The sequence below is a fragment of the Uloborus diversus genome, chromosome 5 (genome assembly GCF_026930045.1).
Source record: "Uloborus diversus isolate 005 chromosome 5, Udiv.v.3.1, whole genome shotgun sequence".
Classification (NCBI taxonomy): Eukaryota; Metazoa; Arthropoda; class Arachnida; order Araneae; family Uloboridae; genus Uloborus; species Uloborus diversus.
The window spans coordinates 34660578-34685223 of NC_072735.1; positions in this window are offsets into that span (position 1 = coordinate 34660578).

Here is a 24646-nt window from a genome sequence, read left to right on the forward strand (position 1 = left end):
AATTACTTAAATCTGTGCGCTTTCATTGTTTACATTTCTGTTCGATGACATCACAAATGATAAAATGCCATTCAGTGTTGCCATTCACAGAGCAAAATATTTAACTCGCATCTTTACTGACGTGTATAGGCAACGATATAGTTGATAGCAAGCGTAGAGCGCAATTTTAATTCTCTTCTTGATTATCATAACGTGGAAACGTGGTAGAAAGATGCGCCAAAGAGCATCATTTGTGACGTCATCAAGACCATGCCTTGTTTGAAAATCGGACATTTAAAAAAACTAATTAAAAATAACCGTTGGGAAAATGAAAGTATTTTCTGGGTCCATGTTTTTTTTTTTCTTATTCTATAAATTTCAGTGACAAAAAGTACTACTTTTGACTGAAGGAAACAACCCCATTATGCAAAATATTTTCTGCTTGTCAAAATCAAATTATTCGCATGTGATTGTTCCTGATTTTCGCAAAACTCAAACCACTAGACCGATTTTCATGAATTTGGTGCAGAAATTGTTCGAAGCATAATAAGCGACATCTTCAAGAGATTTTTCCCTCAATTCGATTTTGTTTTCACGTTTTATTGCGATTTTAAACAAATGTTTCATATAAATTCTCTGATATGCGCGCAATGGTGTTTTTATTTCACTGTTTCTTCTAAAAATAATTTTATTGTGTTGTACACGCGACTTTTTTCTTGAAGAGTTTTGGCATTTGACACCCCAGCGACCCATCACGCACCTACCAATTTTAATTGATTTATCGGGTTTAAATATCACTGCAAGCCGTAGCATGTGAATCACTGAGAAACTTCACAATTTTATGGCCGCAGTACCCTGCACCCAAGGTAATTGCTAGGATCGACCATAGAACATTCGAACCTACGAATTTTATGAGCAGGCTCTCCGCATATACTCTGTGGGTATTTAGAGGCGTCGGGCTACAAACCCTGAAACGTCAGATTCTGTGCCCAGTGCCGTACCCACTAGGATACTCACCGCCTCTTCTTGAAGGAAGCACCAGATATTATTTGGTACCATGGCAAAAGTGACGTCATTTCACATGACTCAAAAAAAAAAAAAAAAAAGAACGAACTGAGCTGCAGACAGCAAAACTAAAATGAGCCTTATAAGTTTATCGGGTTTGATTTATCGGGCCTGAGCCTTATAAGTTTATTTTTTCTTGCTTACGTAAAATATTTCTGTATCAATTAATACCTATAGTAGGTTTGGTTAAGTTTCTAAAGCTCGAAACTATAGATTTTTAAAATATCCTTCATACGTTTTACTCATGATCTATTCCAATTTTACAATAAAACACGACAACTCTAATTCTTAAAAAAGAAACAAAAGAATATAATTGAAGAACTCGGTGTAAGAAGGGGACAGCTTCCCTATTTAACGGTGGTTATGTGTTTTGCGTTAAAATATATGAAGAAAAATATTAGCTTTCATTTTTTCTGTGCAGGGAGACACTTCCAACCGATATTCCATGTAAGATATATATATATAAAAAAAAGAAAGTTGTAACAGGCTACTACCGACCAAACGGCACGACATTGAGGGTAACGGATTTGGACAAATTTCTAGATAGATCCCTTTCCACTAGATATGAGTCCAGGTAAAACGGTTTGACTGCATAGGCCTGAAACGAGGGTCCAAAGTTTCTAGTCTGGCCCTAGAAACGCAATGGCGTTTCCATTGGAAGTTCATACTACGGCACGACGGACGTCCATTCTCCCAACACATTTGACCTCTTTTGTTAGTACAAGGAATGGAAGAGAAAACACCTGTTTATTAATTGGCGATATTTCAGTTACTTATGGAGTCGAAAAAAAATCTTGTATTTTTGCTTTTTATGTGCCATGTGCAATAAATCTGAGCTTTTTCTGCTCTCCCATTTTTTGCTTATCATTATGGAATATCTTTGATAGCAGACGATAAATACTTTTTACTGGCAGACGATTAATATTAAAACGAAAATAATTAGTTTCATTTGTAAACGATAAATGTCTTGTTACCATGTTATTTTGGCATTCAAGTTTTTGAAATTAAAAGTAGTGCCAATTTAAATTGCAGAAACACTTATTAAAAATTAGTATACAACATAATTAATTCAAAGCTAAGTGCATACTAGTGGCTCATACTGCAGTACAATAGCAGAAAAATGGGTAAAAAAGGTAATTCTAAAGGAAACTTCATTGCATTTCTGGATCCAAATTATGATTTTTCGATTCCGAGTCACAACTGACTACAACTGTATTTATGTCGAGGACTGCATACTAAGTGCCTTGCCTCCATTATTTTTTATACCGATAGATGGCAGCACTATCACCGGATCGAGCAGTTAATGAGAATTTAGACCTAGACCAGAAGCTAATAGCTACCTGGTGCTAGCACTCCCAGAGGTATCGTTTCACTTGGAGGACATTGAGACCACGAGCATATTTAACGTCGCCAGTCCCCTTTAATGACGATGGTGGATCTTCGACCATCGAGGTTCGAACTCAGGACCCTACGGCCCCGAATCCGACACTCTACAGATAGAGCTACTACGGCCCATCCAAATTATGAACCTTGGACCCCCGTTGCAGCCGAAGTAGAGCCCATGCAGTCAAACTTCATTACCTGGGCTTGGGCCCGAGTGTGAAGGGGGGGCTGAGATTTTTAAAATAAGGAGTGATTTATATGTATGAATGTAGGGTAAACAATATGGAGGGGGGCCGTAAAAGTCATTGATGTCGCACCCCAAAATTTCTGTGTATACCCCTGCCTCTACACCAAGATTTTAAATCTATATAGTTAAGAGTGACTTCAAAAAGTTTTCCCGAGTCCAAGTCACGTATCGAAATTCGAAACAAAAACAGAAAATAGAACAATCACGCGAACGAAATCTAAACGGGACTGAAAGTTCATATATGATCATCATGCGCACGCAGTGGAAAGCGCTTCTGAAACTTTCCAGCGATACCCTTTCAGGCTCTCATCCGCATAATGGATTCGTTTTAAAAGAGGGGGGGGGGGGGGGGGGGGGGCAGGAGCAAAAAATATAAAATGAATGGAAGATAGAAGGGGCAGACGGTAAACATGCCGAGGAGGTTTACAGACACTTAGTAAAATGAACTCCGTGCCAAATGCAATCTTCGTGACTTGGGAGATAAAATGTTTGTGATGCGATCCAGATGGAGGATCGGAGAAGGAATTCTGCATTTTACATCGTTTGAAACTGACCAGGGGAGGATCGTTTTGGGCGGAAGAGGCTGTTCTTCTATCTCTTGCTCGCCTCTTAACATCATTTGACCTCTCCTGGCATTAGTTTTGTTAACGTTTTATTCCGCTTTGAGCTATATTTCTTGCTTCGAACAGCCTATATTGTTTCAAGCATCTGATGTGTGTTCGTCTGGCAACAGGAGCCGGATTCCGCGCGCGAAACGGGAGAAGAGAAGTGAAAGTATTTTTAGAGCAAATGAGGAAGAGATTTTTCTTTTTTGTTCTTTTGATGAATTCTGCTCTCGTGCTTTCGATCAAAACCAGGATTGCTTTCTGGATAAATTTGTAAAATGCTTCTCTAAAATAAACATGAACGCTTATTAACTTTCGATGTAATATCAAGGTGCTTTGGCATCGCATCTGTTCCTGCTTTTAGCTACAAAGTGCTCCGCAGTAGTTTAACTACTAAATAAATTTTTTTTAAAAAAGCCAATGCTCTCAGAAAAAGAAAAATTATCTGCTGCTTATAAGAGAATTTTTTTTTTTAAACTTATTTAACGTTTAAAATTGGTTGCCTCAAAAAGTTTCTAAACAGTTCAATGGTGCCACTAACGCCATTTAAATCCTTAAACCTAGAATTATGTGTGAAACCAGTCCCGGATCGATCTACGTATCGACTCGCAGACCCCGCGGGGTCCACGCTTCTAAAGAAGAACCAAAACATAAAATAATAAAAAGAACTAAACTCAAGTTTTAACAGTTGAAAACATTTTTGTAACGTTTTGCTAAAAATGTGAGGAAAAGTTGAAACATATAACACACATTACTCAAGCACATAAGCGAGGAAGGGGGGGGGGGCAAAGTATAAGTTATGGGAGACTTGTTTTCTTACTGACATAACTTATAAATAAAATGTTTTCAAAAATCAGGACAAAAAACCCTCACACAGATACCTAGAAGCATTTCAATTAGTTAAAAGCCTTAACATACTATGAATCCTTATATGAATAATAGCCGATGATCGAGTAACCCGCGTGTTTCAGTAATCAAACTCGCGCCACGGCATGATAATTTGATAATATGTTTTGGTCATGTTTAACATGCTGGGAAAGGCTTTATTGTGACAAGGCTGAACTTGATCCGGTAACTTAACTGTTTTACTGGTAAGATTGTGTCATTTCAGGGGAATGAAGAAACGAAAAAATGGTCAACAATGAACGCTACCTACTGGAGTTTCCGGTTAATCCACTGGAGTTACAATTTCAACCACCAAAATATGTATCACCAAACAGGCAATGGCTTCGTTCAAATGTAGAAGCAATTTTCGCCCGTCATACCTTGACGGGCGACTTTCTTGTAATAAATAAATAAAACATTTGAACAAGTGCATGGGCGGATTTATGGGGGGTCAGAGGGGGGCAATGCCCCCCCCCAGTTTTGGGAGGACTTTATGTAGTAACAACACATCTTCCAAAAATTAAAAAAAAAATCATTATTTTTTCGTTTTTGAACAGTACAGAAGAGCATGGGTGGATTTATAGGGGGGAGGGGGCAAAGGGGACAATGCTCCCCAGTTTTGGGAGGAGTTTATATAGTAACAACTTATCTTCCAAAATCTTATAACAAAAAAAAAACATGATTTTTTTTCTTTTTTGAATAAGAAATTAAAGCTTATTTTTTCTTTTAAACTTAAAATAGCCGTTTCTTACAAAGTTTGAACAATACTGTACAAGTGTATAATCTACTACTCAATTTCAGAGGCTGGAAAGTGCAAATTATTGATAGGTTCTAAAATCCCTGAAAAGAATTGGCGCAGTATAGCCTACAAGGGCTCTTGAACCAAAAATCCAATCTAACCAACCAAACCTTGAAAATAATTAGACAAGTCTTTGAAACTCCTAAGCAAAGTGCGCTTCAATTTTATTTCTTATCAAGTGTATAAATTAAGAATTGTTCAAATGGGTAGTATGTTACTCTCTTGATACCTATTCTCTAAATCTGTGCACCATTTCTTTTAAAGTATTAACTTGCATCACAAAGCACTTGTAAAGCGTAAAACTTAAAAAAAAAATTATTTGCCTATTATTTCCGATTAACCCTTATAAGACTTCAAAATGCAGAATTTTATATATATTTTAGATAATTTCCTCCGGGGGAGTAACCCCTGGGTCCCCTAAAACTGGAGATATTCTATATCCCAATTAAAAGGGAGCACTGCGTTACTCTTTTAATACCAGCCCCCTCTCTTTTAAGGTCAATTTAAAAAGGACAGCATGATTACACACAGTAATGAAAACGACACATAAAAAAGTAAAGAATGGCCTTACGCATCACAGAAAACAGACAAAAACATGGGAGGGGGAGGGCAATTAAAAATGTTTCTCCAAAACAAAAAAAAAAATCCTGCCCCCCAGGAACTCAGTCCTAAATCCGCCTATGAACAAATGAATTGAAAATTTTAGTATCAGAAATATTGAAGCAGCTCAAAACATAATACAATCTCTTGTTAAAATAATTGTTTTTCTTTTTTTTGGGGGGGGAGGGGGGGGGCAAAATTTATAGATCCCGGCTTGTGTGAAGCCCAGGTTACTTTGTTGAAGCAAGTATTACTTTTACACTCTGCTCTTACAGTAGTAATGTTGATCAAGTACATCGGTTACGACATCCAGAAACTGCAGTTTAGTCCTTGTTCTGGACTCATCAGCCTGGAATATTCAATAACCGAGCTGGAGGCAGATGTTGTGTCATTGAAGCTGAGCTTTCCAACAAACTAATCTGAATTCTGCCGGCTGTAAATTGACTTAAGGTGTGCTGATTAGTAAGGGAATGTAGGGCAAAGTGAAATGGTGAAATATTTATTTTGATTTTAGCGACACTTAACTCGTAATATTTTCATGGGCGGATTTATGGGGGGTCAGAGGGGGGCAATGCCCTTCCAGGTTTGGGAGGACTTTGTGTAGTAACAACACATCTTCCAAAAATTAAAAAAAAAAAAAAAAATCATTACTTTTTTGTTTTTGAATAGTTCAGAAGAGCATGGGTGTATTTATGGGGGGGGGGGCAAAGGGGACAATGCCCCCCAGTTTTGGGATGGAGGAGTTTATATAGTAACAACTTATCTTCCAAAATCTTATAACAAAAAAATCATGTTTTTTTCTTTTTTGAATAGGAAATTAAAGTTTATTTTTTCTTTTGAACTTAAAATAACCGTTTCTTACAAAGTTTGAACAATACTGTACAGCTGTATAATCTACTACTCAATTTCAGAGACTGGAAAGTGCAAATTATTGATAGGTTCTAAAATCCCTGAAAAGAATTGGCACAGTATAGCCTACAAGGGCTTTTGAGCCAAAAATCCAATCTAACCAACCAAACCTTGAAAATAATTAGACAAGTCTTTGAAACTCCTAAGCAAAGTGTGCTTCAATTTTTTTTCTTATCAAGTGTATAATTAAGAATTGTTCAAATGGGTAGTATGTTACTCTCTTGATACCTATTCTCTAAATCTGTGCACCATTTCTTTTAAAGTATTAACTTGCATCACAAAGCACTTGTAAAGCGTAAAACTTAAAAAAAAAATTATTTGCCTATTATTTCCGATTAACCCTTATAAGACTTCAAAATGCAGAATTTTATATATATTTTAGATAATTTCCTCCGGGGGAGTAACCCCTGGGTCCCCTAAAACTGGAGATATTCTATATCCCAATTAAAAGGGAGCACTGCGTTACTCTTTTAATACCAGCCCCCTCTCTTTTAAGGTCAATTTAAAAAGGACAGCATGATTACACACAGTAATGAAAACGACACATAAAAAAGTAAAGAATGGCCTTACGCATCACAGAAAACAGACAAAAACATGGGAGGGGGGAGGGCAATTAAAAATGTTGCTCCAAAGAAAAAAAAAAAAAAAAACCTGCTCCCCCCCCCAGGAACTCAGTCCTAAATCCGTCTATGAATATTTTAACTATGTAATAACATACGTAATCTATTCCAGCCAAGAAAAATTACCTCTGAAAATCACAGCATATAATAATAGGAGCAATTTTCAAAAATGGATACTCAAATTGTAATATTTTGTTGCAAGTCAAAAAATATTTTGACATCGCTCATTTGGAAGAGTGCTACAATATGAAGAAATTTGCATTAAGAAAAGTAAGTTTGCTGCACTCTCCAGTGGTTAATATTATAACAAAAATCTGTTGTTATTTTCCAAAGAAGATATCGTCATTTGAAGACCCTTAAGAGAAAAAAAAGAAAATTAAAAATTTCATATTGTGGCACTCTTCTTCCAAACGAGCGATGTTATCAAATGATAAAGTTCTTGTTATTAACATTTTAAATATTAATTGGGACCTTCGAATATTCGGTGCTGTATTCATTTAGTTAATATTTAACTTATTTGAATTTTTAATATTTTTCATAAATTGGTCACGTGCATTTAGGAGCAAAGTGAAATAGTTCATTTTGTTTACTCATTCAATCATTTACTAAATCATTTACGTATTCATGCATCAACTAATTTATTTACATTCCTTCGTTTATTAATTCACTTATTTTCTTATTCATTCGCCATTTTATTCACTCATTTATTTTTCCTTATGCATTAATTAATTTATTTATTTACGCATTAGTTTAATGTTTCATTATGTTTTTATTTCGTCAACTATCCTTTTACCTGCTCATTAATTTGTTCAAAAATATTTTTCACAATCGAATAGAAAATATTTCACTCGAAAAATATTTCATTTTTTCACTTTGTCCCATAAAAAAAAAGTTGAAAAATTTCCACTTTTTTTGAAGGCCCAATTTTATTGCCAAAAATTAAAAATAATGTTTCAATGCAAGTTTTATCATAAAATACAATGTTCTTTGTTTATGTACTGTAATTTGCAAAACAAATTTCCAATTTCTTCATTTTGAAAAACCTCAGTCATTTTAACTATTTCACTTTGCCCCACATTCTCCTACATTACTTGATATTGCCTCCTCTTGTAATATGTTTTTGGTACCAGCATTTAACTCTTCTGTCTTTTCTAAAACAAATGATCTTGAGGAGTCGTTGTTGGACAGAAAAGGAAGAAAAAAAGTTCATAACTTTAATCAAGCCCACAAAACCTACTCCAATATGTCCATTATGTCCAGTTTCCACATGCTACGGCTATGCCAAAGTCTAGGGATGCATACTTCTTCCTTCTATGCGCTCAAATTTTTCCACAAATATTTGCCTGACCGCCGGACAAGCTGTTGAGAATCCTCATCCTAGATGGCGTGAGTAAAGATAAAGTCAAAAAAATTGCCTAACGAAAACGTAAACTATTTCACGACTGTTGTAAAAAAAAACTAAATCTAACTTCACAGTACCTCATAGTAGACTTTGGGAGCTGAATTTGCTCCTCTTAATATTTAACATTGGGAATAATGTGAGCGAATTATTGATATATCTTCAGAAGAGCGGATGTAACTTCTGGTTTTGGAATTACTGAAACATAAGACACAAATCAGACGAAATGGGGCATCAAAACTGTAATATTCGGATACAAATTTGCGGCTGTGGGACTCATCCTCAGGAATTTTTCGAAACTGAAGTCTGCAAGAGGGCAGTTTTTTATAGATTACCCAATGAGTCTCCCCGCTTTGCTCTTCCTCTCTTCCCAGGTAAGTAGCCGAGGTTAGGGGCAGTTTTTGCTTTGGGTATCTTTGGTTGCTTTAAAGGGGATTCATGTGAAGGAGGACCTACGGGGGAGGGGGAAAAGGGTCATCGCGCAGACTGCACCATTCAAATTTTTAGGGAGCAGGGGATTTTAGAGTATTTTTTGTTTCATTTTTATTTTCCTCATTCTTGAATGGGGGCGGGGAGGAGACCCGTAACTTTTGAGGGGGTGCACTGTCGTGCTTCCTTAGGGGGATGGGACTGGGGCACACCCCTGTGTGATTCCCCCATGGCACAAATATTATTTTGCAGTTCAATCTAAAAAACCTCTTTGAAGTTTTTCCTGCTTCCTTTTTAAACTCAGGATGTCGGTCGCATAAAGATGTAAACGAATACTACTATCACGAATAACTTTTCTGACTCTTCAACAAACCTTAAATTAAAATTGAAAGTAAAAAACAAAGGCAATATAATGAAGATAAAGTAAAAAGGATTGAAGTTATGAGTCACCGCTAGATGGCAGCACAATATCATTATAATTAAAAGTGTTTGATTGAAAAACATATGAATGAAATTTCCACAGCTGGTTAGTAACATTCCAGGGGGAAATTTAAAAGAAAGTTTTAAAAATCGAAATTGTAGCTAATATATATATATTTTGTTTTTTGGTGCTAAATTGGTTCAAGTTTATAGCTGTTTCCTAAACCATGAAAATTTTCAAATAGTACAACAGGATGTGTCCGAAGGTACAATAGAATGTTGTATCTTGAGACAGATTAGAACTCTTACTTTAAATGGCTAGCAATATTTTATTTTCAAACTGTCTGAATTTAAAAAAAAAATGTATTGCATAGAAATATGTTGGGGTATTTTAATGTGACTTTTAGATTTCAAATTTGATTCAAATAATTAACGTTAAACATTAAAATGTGAAAAGTGTGCCAAGGTACAACACTCTCTGCTGCCGCATAGAGGATGTCAACTTCTGACTACACTCCTGACTAATTTCAGTAGCCTAGAACACTTTCCTGCAGTATTATTTCGGTAGCAGTTCCTTAGAAGCAATTTTATGCCCATTATATGTGTCGACAAATTTAAATACAGGACTATTCCCAGTCCTTGCCAGATTTTTTTTAGTATAGGACCGCATCTGATAGGTTTAAATTGGGGGAGAATTACTTTTCCAATCCCTATAATGTTTCGAAGATCAAAATTTGAAATTACGCAACAAAATCATTAATAAATAAGTTTCATGCATGAAACCGATCGATTTCGTTGTATGAAGAGTAAAAAAGTTCTGTTGAAAAATGCAACTTCTATCACCTTTCAAAATGATGCAGCAAAGGGGTTGGGAGTTTGAAATTTGCAATTGAAACAGTGAATGAATCCATTTATAGATTTACACTAAGGTCTCAGAGGATTAAAGATAGTTATTCAGGATAATTTCAAAAGTGCAGGAACGTTTATATGTTTCCACAGAATCCCCGATGAAAAATATTTCCCTGAATTTTCTCTGTCATACAAGGAAGTTGATAAGTACAATCCGTCTTATTTATTAAGGATTTTGTGGCCTGATTCACAAGTTTACATCATCAAAATATTACGGATATTGGAAAAGTAATTTTCTTTCAATTTCCTCCTGTCAGATGCAATCTTACATGAAAAAATCTGGCATAACAATTTTGATTAAACTGGGAATAGTCCTGTATTTAAGTTTCTCAGCGTGTAATGGGTATAAAATTACTTCTAAGAAAACTGTTGCCGAGATAAAACAGCAGGAAAGCATTATTAGGCTCTAGTTTCCTGAAATTAGTTAGGAGTGTAGTAGGAAGTTGACATCTTCTATGTGGGAAGCTGTCCTCACAGCTGGTGATGGATCTATTAAATATTGAAGTGGTTATCATGAGTGTATACATGGTGTATAAGGTGGTTATAACGACAGTGAAACTTAAGTGTTGACACAATCACAAACACTCATTCAAAATGATATGAGGGAGCTGATTTTTTGAGCAATCACGATTGCTTACTGTTCTCACTTGACTGTTTTGATGTCCTTTGATTTTATTTTTCCCCCGCCTCCCTCTGCAACACGACCGTCGACCGGCCTCACGATGCTGCTCCTATAGCAAAAACCGTCTCCAGGTTGCGTCACTTGCCTACACACACACACGCATACATACACACACACATACATGCACACACACCTATACACTCAGATACGCACACACACACACACACATACACTCACACTAACAAACACATACACATAAACATATACATACACACACATACATGAACACACACCTATACACTCAGATACGCACACACACACATACACGAAAACTAATAAACACATACACTCTAACATATACACACACCTACACATACACAAAACTACCCACACATAAACATACCCACCCACACAAACACACAACTACCCACACACACACACACACAAACACACATGCCTATACACACATACACATACCCCCACACACAGACAAACATACCTCCCTACACACAAAACACACAAACACGCACGCCTACATACACACACATTCGTGATTGCGAAAAACATAATTTGAATCCAAGATGTCAAAGTTCAAATTATTTATTTATTTATTTTTTCAGAAAATATAAAACTTCGAAAATATTGTACAAAAAGGTAGAAAAATTGCTTCAATACTGTACTCTGGTTGATTTTGAGTAAGATAAGTTGTACATAAGTACTTTGCTTGAGTATACGTATATACGGTTTTGTTCCGAATTCAAGATTAAAAACAATGATTTTATTCATTAATTTCATTTAATTTAATTCGTTCAACTTAACTAAAATTAATAGTAATCTGATGGTTTTGAACGCATTAAATGTTACAGAGAATTACACTATTTATGGTACATGCTTATCGTAAGAATTGGTTATATGCTCACTCTAGTTATAAGGTGAATTTCGGGTGACCTTTTATCGAGGTCCGACAGTATTTAGCTTTTGTTCTTCACTTGATTTCTTGAAAGTATCTAGATACTAGTAAAATCGCTTAAAAGGAAGAAAACTTCAAAAAACATTTCCGAATGTGCAACGACACTACTAATTTTAACTCAGAATTCATATTTAATCTCGAATGAATATCAAAGGAACATATAAAAATATTTCAAAACAAATTCTGTAAAATTAAATAATTACACTCCTACTTACAGTACAATGCATCACTTTCAATTTGAACTCGTTTTACACATGTTATACTTGAAATGAAATGCCGTCGGACCCGGATATAAAGTACCACTCTGGGCTTCAGGCAACTGACCTTATTACCGGTGTGTGAAATTCATAGAATTTTTAGAAACAATTACATTTGTGTTACTACGAAATTTGAAGTGGGCTAATGTACAAATGACAAATAAAATCTATGAACGCTTTTTATATAAATTGCCCGAGAAGCAAATGCGCAGGCCGTCGAGAGGTCAAAAAAGTAAGGGTGTGTATGAAATTGATGGCCCCTTAATTACATCAAATGTATCTCAAACACAGAGAAATGTAATGAGATTCAGTTTTTAGTATAAGAGGAAGTCGCTACTAGGTCTAAGTCATTGAGAAGAGATAAAATGGAGGGAGTGAAGACTTTCATTCGTGAAGCCAAGACCCCAAGTCACGTGATTGATTTTAAAGCAAAGAAATCGGGTTTCTTTCGCAAGCAAAACCATTCGTTGTTGTTGAGTTACATGACTTGGGGTCTTTGGGTCAGCTTTTGCTGAGCCAATGATTGGACTTGCTCTTTCCATTTTAATTCCTGCTCTAAGGTGTATGTATTAACAATATAAACCTAATTCTGAGAAAAATACTCCCTCAATGACGTGAGGAGGGGGGATGAGGGGTAGGGTGTCCCCAAAAAATGAAAGTCATTTTTTTTAAACGCATACCCTCTTATTTTTTTCCTTTTACATCAAAACCGTTGTAAAAAAAAGTTTCATACAATTTGAAGCACGGTAACCCGTGCCGACTTGCGCCTAAAGGCCTAAACGTGCAAATAGCACGTGTATTCATAAGCAAGCGAACGCTGGCGACGCAATACTTTGCGAAGCTCAAAACAGCTGTAAATAGTACACAGAAAACAAATGAAAACAGAAAAAACATATGTTGGGGAGGGGGGGGGGGGGGTATCCGTGGAAATTTTCAAACCGTCAAACGTGTCAGTACGAATACATTCCGGTCAGCGAGCGCAATATAGTCGTTCCATAGGGAACGAAACATGGCACTGGAGTTGCGAAGTTCGAAAAAAGAGATATTTTTAATAGGAGTCGTAAAACACCAAATTACAGGTTTGAAACTTCTCTCTAACGGACAAGTTCTGTCTGTTTTGTTTTATAACATTCGAGAAGTAAATTTAACCATCAGTGAAAGTGCAAATCTCGCTATTCCAAAATGCATCACCTTTTGGGAAAAGGCACGCATTCCCACCAAATCGCTGCCAAATTGTGTGAATAACCTTAAAAATCTGTATCAAATTTAGAGAGTCTTACAAAAAAATACAAAACAAAAAACTGCAAGAAGTATTCAGGCAGAGCTGTCAAAGAAGAAAACAGGCGCATGAAATACGATTCCGCTTCAACATCCTCGGAATTGCATGAACCTGTCTGTACAAGAAAATTCCTCTTCGAGCTCTAGTAAAAATATTAATTCAGAAGATTTCCCTGAAACATATAAAGCAGTACCTGGAACAAGTTTATCAGAACCTGGAACTAGTATATTAGAACCTGGAACTAGTATATTAGAACCTGGAACAAGTATATCAGAACCTGGAACAAGTATTCCAGAACCTGGAACAAGAATTATCAGAACCTGGAACAAGTAAATATGTAATGAGGAACGATTTTATTACTCCGAAGTCAGTTGATGCATTGGACAGGTGTCAAAGTATACGAGATTATGTGTTTATTCTTGAAGCTACTATTGACGCACTTGGGTGTAACATTGATGAATTTCCCATAGGTATCTTCAATTCAAAGAATTCGAATCGAAAAGCGGAAGGAGCACGAGGAAAGAATAAAATTGGTTTTCAGTACGAGGTACCACATGTAGTGAATTTACCTTGGGATATGAAAATGTTGCCTACTTTGAGCGCTCAAAAATCAAATGAATATCGGTTATCTATGGTTATTTCATAAGGATGTGACAAACAACTCATTGCTGAGTCTAAACTGGATAATTCTACAAAAAAAGAACAAAAACAGGGTTTGAAAGGCATTTTTATATTGGAATCTTGAAGACAAAGTTCAAAACTCTTTTGTTGTGATTCTGCAGCTTCCAAAACAGGTCATTTCAGTAGTTCTTGAGCTATTCTTGAGCAAATATTTGATAGAGAAATGCTTTCCTTTGCTTGCCGCCATCATATATATGAACTGATCTATCCCATTAAAATACAGTGCTATGGAGAAGCTGCGGAGTTGTTCCGAATTGTACATTAACTTGGAAAATTTATTTGACTTTTACCGTGCTGAACTCGCTAATATTACGGTCAGGGATGGCTATAAAGAGTTGATATAACTGCCTATCATATTTTTAAGAGGAGATACAGAAAATGAATTTAAAATAAGACCACCGGGGCCATGCTCCAAGCTCGATGGACGGCTCGAGCGATTTACTCCCTTCAACTATTACTATTTAGTTCACAACTAAAATTAGATACGAAGGAAAATGAAACATTGTTATGTGTCCTTTTTTTGTAGCAACAATATACGTGAAAATATGGCTTCAATGCATTTTGGCACTCAAAGCACCCAACAAAGATTTGTGCTTTTTGAAAAAGTGTACGAAAATGTGGACCCAATTATTTCAAAAGCTGCTCTACAAAAATTCATCCAGCTTTTATGGTATGGTCAATAATATTTCATTCTTTGATGTGATAAAGACTGTCTCAATGTTAAGAGCAGTAAGCGATGCAGCTGAAAAAGAGGTAAAAATGATGCAGGACTTTCATGGTTTGCTTACAGCTGATGAGGAACAAAAACAATGTGTGTTACGTTGCGTTTAAGAGCACCAGAAGCTCTATCCTGACTGCAAAAAGCAAACATTGAAATAAAAATATGTACAGTAATGTTTCTTGTAGTCTAATATTGTTGTAAATATCTGCTTTAAATACATTGATGTCACGTGTAGTAAAGAATTATACAGTTAGCAGTATTTTCACTGTAGTCGCTGTACAGGATTTCAGGTTCAACTTTGACCTCAAGTCGGCACGGGTTCCCGTTATTTTACTGCAATAAAACTTTTTTCTCATGTTTCTGAGGTGAAAAGGAAAAAAATTGGAGGGTATGCGTATTCGGTTTCACAAATTTTTTTTTCGCCATTATATCTTGGGACACCCTAATGAGGGGGTCCGGGGGTTTACCCCTCGGAAAGTTTTCGAATTTGAAGTCTTAAAAATGCATTTTAGTTTCGTATTTTTCAAAAACTTGCAATTCCACTTTGTGTGACACCCGGGGTGGACCGCCTCCTCCCCAGGAGACGCCAGTGGATTAGCACACTTCAAAATCCCACGCTTCAGAACGGAATTATTTTCGTTAAGCAAGATGCAAAAATATTTCTTTAAAAAAGAAGTGCTCGTGTTTCTGAGGTAAATTGCGCTTTGAAATTGAGTTATAAAAGCCACTTCACTAAATTGCTTGGAAAAGGCTTCAAAAAGCATTTTACTACGCATCTACATCATTATCCCTTTTTTAAGTATAGTCATTTAGCGCAACTAAATATTACTTCAACAACTCGCATGTCGCCATTCCACAAATTCAACACCAAATTATACGTAATAAGCTCCACAATGAAATTTGATTCGCCAATTCCTCACGAGCAACTTCCAAAACAAATTCCTCGGTTGTCCCTTTTTCTTTCCTTCATCCTTAAAAATCTTCATCTCTTTTCTACGAAACATATTAAAATTGTTTTATTTTATTTTACTACCGGTTCTATCCTATCAGTGATGTTCGGGCGAGAGTTTTCACCCCCCTTTCACACAGAGACGAGGGGGAGGCTCATAGAATGCACACGGGGGTGGAGTTAATAACAGGTGAGTGTCCTTTCATACAGGCATTACGTCAGGTAAAAGAAAAAAAAAAAAAAAAAAAACTGGTCTAGAAGTCTGTAAAACCTGTCTTCCACTAGACGCAATGTAATCACCACATAAAAAAGGTTACCGTTCTTACTCTTTAGTCGGCGGTTTTTCGCTGCTTAAAAAAAATGTCAGAAACCATTGATATTTTACTTTTCCGTTGGAAAACAAATAGAGGCGTTTTTTTTTTATTTCTCATTTTTAACAAGAAGTGGAAAAAATGTTTGGTAATAAAAAACTTGGTCATGTAAAACGAAAATATTTAAACCCTTAATTTGTAAAAAGAATTACTGATGGTGAATATATTCTGAGAATAGTATTCTCCCCAGCAGTGTTGTTTATATTCACAACAGTCAGTAGGGTAATGTGGGGCAAAGTGAAATAGGAACTTACTTTTATCGAAATGAACAAATTGGAAATTTGTTCTGAAAGTTACAATACATAAAATATAACTGTATATTAGGGTGGCCTCATTGTTCAACTTCGCAAAAAGTTGGCTCCCACCCCCCTATTTTGTTTTAATGAACAAAACAATGATCTATGCAAACTATTAGCTCAATCAGTGTTAGCTCAATAGTTTTCAGTGCTAACTTCAGCCCCGTAACATAACAGCCCCCTTTCATTTAAATAAATTCAAACAACTGAATCATGTCCCCTCGGTCTCTTCTTTGCTCAAGACTGTACATTTTTAGCCTTCTAAGCCTGGAATCATAGTCTAAATGAGAAGTTACAATAATTATAATAATTAAATTACAATAAAATTTGCATTGTATTATTATTATTATTTGGCAGTAAAGTTATACCTCCAAAAGAAGTGATAATTTTTTCACTATTTTATGGGGCAAAGTGAAAAAAAATTTTTTTTTTTCTAACGAAATATTTTTTCTATTTGATTGTTAAATATATTTTTGATCAAATGAAAGAATCTTACTAATCTTACTAATATTATATATGCGAAAGTTTGTCTGTATGGATGTATGGATGGATGTATGGATGTTTGTTACTCTTTCACGCAAAAACTACTGAACGGATTTTGATGAAACTTTACAATAATATAGCTTATGCATCAGAATAACACATAGGGTAGTTTTCGTCCCGTTATGGGGGGCAAAACCCCCTTAGGGGGGCAATAAAACACAATTTTTGTATAAATTCTCTAATATTGGGATGAAAAAATACTTGCACATATTTACATTATATGTCCATCGAAAGCTCTGATTTTTCTGCTGAAGATGGCACCTGTTCGAAATTTCTAAGTAGAATAAAAAACGAGTTATGAGCTTTTTAGATCCATGTTCGAAGGCTTTCCTCAACTCAATACAGTATTTAGTGTATCATCTCAACTCCCTGTCGATAGCGACAATTGTTGTATTGTTGACTTTCTTTGCTTTTCGTGATTGTTCAAGGTTTTTCTCAAGTCAAATCTTGAAGTAAGATTTTTGCACAAGATTGGCAAATAATACATGATTTGGCTGATAATTTTCCATTTAAACGGAACTTTAATGTAATTAATAGTTTTTATTATTATTTATGCTAATTGAACACTTACTCATTATCCAAACAACCAGCAGATCGCCAAAATTTTTGCAGAAAGATTTCCGTAGCTGATGCATTTGGCAGTTTTTTCAACGTTGCTGTTTTTGAAGCCGAAGACTACGTCATAATGTTTCTCAGCTTTCACCATGTAAACAAAATATCGCCAATCAAAGAATTTTCAAAAGACTTTTTTTACTGTGTTAAATAATCCAGCAACTAAATTAGGCAAATCCATAAACAGCACAAAAACTTCCATTAATTTTCCTTTTTGCACAATTTCAAACAATCAACAAATTTTATTACTTATTTTGGTAACATTTCGGATGAAACTGTTTAGCGCCATTTTATGGTGACCAAAAATATCTCAGCATCTGGCGACGATATCTCTGTAACGAAAATTAATATCATATCGTTTTACAAAGTAAGGAAAGAATGGGGGAGCATCATCGAAGGTACCCCGAAACGACTTTCGCAAATTCGGTAAAATCGCACCAAGAGCCACAATGATTGAAATTTCCCGAAATAACTAAAGCAAGTATAAGGGGATTACGAGCGCAGCTACTTGTTTTAATCACTTCGTTCTTAATTAGCCATACAGAGAAGGTTTTAGACTCCATGTTAAAAAAAAAAAAGTATCAACAGATTAATCTTTTCAAACATGAGAAGATTAATTTCATGTTTTTTAAATTTGTATATGCTTAAATATAGTGCTTTCGTTTCTAAATCAATACTACTTTGTTCTTTATGCTTATTGCTATTTTAGTTTTATGGGTAAGGAAGAAACTCGATTTTTAATCACGTCAAAAAGATGTGTTTTAAATTTTTTTACTTAAAACAAAAAACAAAAGCAAGTAACGATTTTTTCTAATAATTATTACTGACCCAGGCAACGCCGGGTATTTTTGCTAGTATTATATATGCGAAAGTTTGTCTGTATGGATGTATGGATGTATGGATGGATGTATGGATGTTTGTTACTCTTTCACGCAAAAACTACTGAACGGATTTTGATGAAACTTCAAAATAATATAACTTATGCATCAGAATAACACATAGGGTAGTTTTCGTCCCGTTATGGGGGGCAAAACCCCCTTAGGGGGGCAATAAAACACAAATTTTGTATAAATTCTCTAATATTGGGATGAAAAAATACTTGCACATATTTACATTATATGTCCATCGAAAGCTCTGATTTTTCTGCTGAAGATGGCACCTGTTCGAAATTTCTAAGTAGAATAAAAAACGAGTTATGAGCTTTTTAGATCCATGTTCGAAGGCTTTCCTCAACTCAATACAGTATTTAGTGTATCATCTCAACTCCCTGTCGATAGCGACAATTGTTGTATTGCTGACTTTCTTTGCTTTTCGTGATTGTTCAAGGCTTTTCTCAAGTCAAATCTTGAAGTAAGATTTTTGCACAAGATTGGCAAATAATACATGATTTGGCTGATGATTTTCCATTTAAACGGAACTTTAATGTAATTAATGGTTTTTATTATTATTTATGCTGATTGAACACTTACTCATTATCCAAACAACCAGCAGATCGCCAAAATATTTGCAGAAAGATTTCCGTAGCTGATGCATTTGGCAGTTTTTTCAACGTTGCTGTTTTTGAAGCCGAAGACTACGTCATAATGTTTCTCAGCTTTCACCATGTAAACAAAATATCGCCAATCAAAAAATTTTCAAAAGACTTTTTTTACTGTATTAAATAATCCAGCAACTAAATTAGGCAAATCCATAAACAGCACAAAAACTTCCATTAATTTTCCTTTTTGCACAATTTCAAACAATCACCAAATTTTATTACTTATTTCGGTAACATTTCGGATTAAACTGTTTAGCGCCATTTTATGGTGACCAAAAATATCTCAGCATCTGGCGACGATATCTCTGTAACGAAAATTAATATATCGTTTTACAAAGTAAGGAAAGAATGGGGGAGCATCATCGAAGGTATCCCGAAACGACTTTCGCAAATTCGGTAAAATCGCACCAAGAGCCACAATGATTGAAATTTCCCGAAATAACTAAAGCAAGTATAAGGGGATTACGAGCGCAGCTACTTTTTTTTAATCACTTCGTACTTCATTAGCCATACAGAGAAGGTTTTAGACTCCATGTTAAAAAAAAGTATCAACAGATTAATCTTTTTAAACATGAGAAGATTAATTTCATGTTTTTTAAATTTGTGTATATGCTTAAATATAGTGCTTTCGTTTCTAAATCAATACTACTTTGTTCTTTATACTTATTGCTATTTTAGTTTTATGGGTAAGGAAGAAACTCGATTTTTAATCACGTCAAAAAGATGTCTTTTAAATTCTTTCACTTAAAACAGAAAACAAAAGCAAGTAACGATTTTTTCTAATAATTATTACTGACCCAGGCAACGCCGGGTATTTTTGCTAGTGAATGAATAAATGAAAACAAAAAGAAACAATAAACGAACAAATGAATACATTAGCTAATTAATGCGTGAGAAAAAATAAAAAAGTCAATGAATAATCGTTGATTTTTTTAATCGCTCCTATTGCGTTAAACCTCTCCAGAGAAAGAAAAATAACATCTGCTGCACATTTTCGTCCGTTATCTTAGCAAGCTCTAGCTACATACGTGCAAAAGTCACTCAAGGTAATGGAATTTTAACCTTATATATAGGGTTTTCAAACTTTTTCGATTCACGGCACCCTTTGACGAATTGGAATTTTCTGGTGGCACCCTAATCCATTTCTACAATGCTAGCTGCGCCGCCCGGCTTTGTACGGTCCACCTCGAATATAAAAGTTATGTCAAGTGACGCGTGTTCAACACTCAGGCTTGAATTAATTAAAAAAAAAACAGTGAAATTTTTCAGCAGATTGCGAGGAAACAACCAAAAAGTATACTATTTAAATCCCCCGATTACAGCAAATGCCTTTAAAACAAAGGCAAGAATTTTACTTGTTCATATTCGAGGGGAAAAATGGCAACAGATCTTTCGTCTCTATGACTTTCTTCACACTACAAATTTCAATAAAAGCATTGTAACGGAGTCATTGTAAAGTTGAGATGAAGCACTGAATAATAATTTGAATGGAGGAAAGCCTTCGAAAAATAGGGATTTTTATGTCGAAATCTAAGTGTCATAATTAATAGTTTTTAATTGATATCTCCGCTAATTATTATCGAAAGATTATGTTAAATAGCCAAAGATAAAGACGGGAAGATTACGAATCCATCAATACTTGGTTCGATGCAGTGGCGCAGCTAGACCCGACTTTCGGGGGGGGGGGGGGTTATTTCATTCATATATATATATATATATATATATATATATATATATATATATATATATATATATATATATAAATATATAAATTTTTTTAGTATTAAAAAAATAAGAGGGAGGGGAATCTTACATACTTTGGAATGGGGTGCCCCAATTCAGATACTTGTGTCAAACAAAACAAAAGCAAAGATTTTTTTTTTTAAATGTTATGGAAAATTCAACTTTTTTTTTCTTTTTCCTTCATTTAATTTAAAGTGAAATTTTCTAGCAACGTCTTGTCAAAAGCAGTCTATCCAAATCAGTGGGAAATCACATATCTGATGAGCGTGTTCCGTTCATTTCAGTGTGACTGCTTAATTTAGAGGCTAACACACATCTACAAAATCTGGCATCCCTGAATAGGTACTTCCATTTCCGCCTGTAAACTGGATGTTTGACTTTCAATATCATCGGTGGTCAGACTATAAAGACTATTTTTACCAACTTGGTTTGCACTAAAAGTATGAAATAAAATTAAAAAAGGCTTCTTGGATTATAACCCGCAAAAAATAAAAATGCTTTTCATATCGTTATATTTATATGTTGCTTTTTATGTATTTACATTTATGCTAATTCTAAAGCAGTTAAGAAAATTTGAATAAAAAAAGTTAGGGAAGAAATATAGGCGGTAGAAAATTATTTGCTCAAATGCATACCATCTGTTCTCCTCACAAGTCTTCATTTTTAATTTTATTAGCTGCTTTAGAATTTACAAAAATATCTATTTGAGAGAGCAACAGCAATTTTCGAGTATTATAAACAGAAGTCTGTTTTATTTTCTACTTTTTAATGCGAACCAAGCTAACAGAAATAATACAGATTCATTTTGTTTTTAAACATTTTATTCATGTAATGCTATGCAGTTTTTCTTTTGAATTAAAATAAAATTACCTTCAGAAGGGTCCGATGGGACTAATGCTGCTTTGCAGACTGTACTTCATTTTCTTCAGACGACGCTAACTTTCTCTTTTTAGAGCAATCCTTTTCGTCATTTTATTTTTTTTCTTTGGGTTTAAAAATGCTCGCTATCGGTTTTGCTCGCTTCATTATGCAACAACTTTCACTTAGAATGTACTATTTTAAACAGACTGCACGTTTACAAAAGAATACGCTGTAAATACTGGCTGAAAAATCAATGTGATTGCAATGGATACTCTGGTTAGCAAAGGTCGTTTTGACTATGACCTATGACACAGGTCATAGTCAGACCAACAAAAACTCTATCGTCTCGAATTCCGGTTATGCTATCATTTTCGGATTCGAAGCCCAATGATCTTAAAGCAGCAAACAAAAACATTTACTTCAACTCAGAAACAGAGCAATTGTCTTCAAGAGCTGAGGAGGCAGTGGAAAAGAGGGAGAAATGCGTTCCACGAATAGGCTTTCCAGGACGATTAACCAAATGACAGTCGTTTCGCGCACTTTCTTGGAGGAAGAGTAAAGGGGTGAAATTCTCAGGTTTGACATGCAAGATGAACATTTCAAGTTTATGGTTAAAGGTCATTCCAGTTAAAAGCCATTTCGCTCTGTTATCTGGATTAATACTGTTCTTTGGTTGCTCTCTTTCTTAAAATTGTGACTCTTTAGAAACCCGAAATCATAGGAGTGAAAAGAAAGTATAAGTTTTTTTTTCAAGTGATGAAAAAAGGAAAACCGTAGAATACTGGCTAAGTTAGATTTGCAGCAATTGCTAACCTGAAGAGGATAAATAATGAATCAAAAAAAAAAAAAAAAAAAAAAAAAAAATCAGGGACTAAAAAGCAATAAAAGATTTTTTTTGAAAAAGATATGCTTAAAGTTTCTTTTACTGTCAAAATGATTTCTTAAACTCGCAATAAAGCACTTAATAATGTAATAATAGAATGAATACCTAACAAAACTAATAAAGAGGAATTTTAATCAAGAGCTCAATATTGTCTTTAGTATCGATTTCAAATTTTCAACATCATATTTCAAATTTCCATAAAAAATTTCTTGCCCCCGTATCTCAAAACCTCTTTATCTCGATTTTTTTCTTTAATGTGAAATTCGAAATATACAGATTCGACTGTATGCAATATTCCCACTGCGCAGCTCATAAAATTAAACATATTTAACAATTTGCAGAATGTATGACAAAGAAAGGCTGCATATACGTGGATTTAACAAATCAATCTCATTTCTAAAGCGAAGTGTCAAGTTTCACTCAATTATCAAAAAATTGTCGCAGCAGAGGGAGGCGTCTTTATGCTTAAGTGTCAACATGGAGCAGATTTTCAATGGCATTGGGGGGGGGGGGGAAGCGAAGTGGATTTTTGACCTTTGTTAGTCAGAAAAAAATCGCTTGGAATTTTTTCTTTTTCTTCTTTTTTTTTCTTTCTCTTCTCTCTTTTTTTTCTCTTTTTTTTTGAGACTAATGTTTCGGGGGGGGGGGGGGGGTTGTCCCCCCCCCCCCCTTAGCTACGTCCCTGGTTCGTTGGTGATGGTCAGTTCACTGGCGTTCCGGAGAAGTAATTCAAACATACATACATAGATACCTAGGTACATACGCGCAGTTTTTAATCATGTAAGACTAGCTGCGTTGGCCGGCTTTGCCCGATCCACCTTGAAAATAAAAATTGTGTCAAGTGACGTATATTCAACAGTCAGGCTTAAATAAATAAATAAATAAAAAAAACATTATGCAAAATTTCCCTTCCAAACAATGACAGCAGATATTAAAATACTTTTAAGAAATTAAATCCAGAGAGATGGATTTAAAGAGCGTAACCATGGAAACACAAAATAAAGTAAGTTTAAGGAATTAAAATGCGAAAGAAAATGGTTTACAATTTGAAGGAACATGAGACTTTTTGAACTTGATTTAAAAGGTTTGTAACTTTTTTTCCTTTCGGTATAGAAGCTTAGTTTTTCGACCATAGGTCGAAATAGATCTGGAGTAAAAAATATCACTTTTTCCAATGGTATCAAAAAGAAAACTGTAGGACAATTCCTTCACTTTTTATTGATGTTTTTAATGAAGAAAGTAGTACCTAAATTTCAGCTAAGCCTAAAAAAATTCAAGCTAAAAACGCAAATAACTCCCGCCGTGTTTAAGTTAGAGCATTGAAACAAATTGCGTAGAACACAGAAAATTCTATTCTTTCCAACGATATGTAATATTAATATGTGCAAACAATTTTTCACTCCCATATTCGGGAATTTATGTGACAATTGGGCCTAAATTGGAATAAAAAAAGAACTATTCGTTGATTTTTTTTTCAAACTGATCTGCAAACCTTTCAGTATTGAATTTCAGCGAAATCGGCAGGGTAATTCTCGAGTTTTGCGCGTTTACACAAACAGACGCTTTTTGGAGACTTCTTTTTATACTATGTAGAGATAACGTAAATGCGCTAAATAGAGCCATATCCTAATGTTCATAACCAAATATCACTCTCATTTGTAACTGAATTGGCCCCATTTTTTGCACATTCATCAGACGGCCTTATTGGACTACAATCCACTTTTCTATGTTATCAAATCATAGAAAAAAATGACGGCACATAAAGACATTTTTCTCTTCTTTAATTCGTCAACTACATGAACTTGGCTTCAAGAACAATAAACAACTTTTCCTATGCTAGTAAACTACAGTGAACCACGCAGAAACAAAACCTACCGTAAAATAAAATAAGATAGTTTTTCCTCTTCTGGACCAACCATTTTACTCTTCTGGAACAACTTTTGCTACATTGTCGCCTAGTGACCAAAAACTGATAGTTGAAAAGGCTTTGTCTTCAGTGAGGCTTTATGATGACGATAAAAACACGATATAGCGAAATTTTATCATGCTACATCAAAAAATAGGGGGGTGGT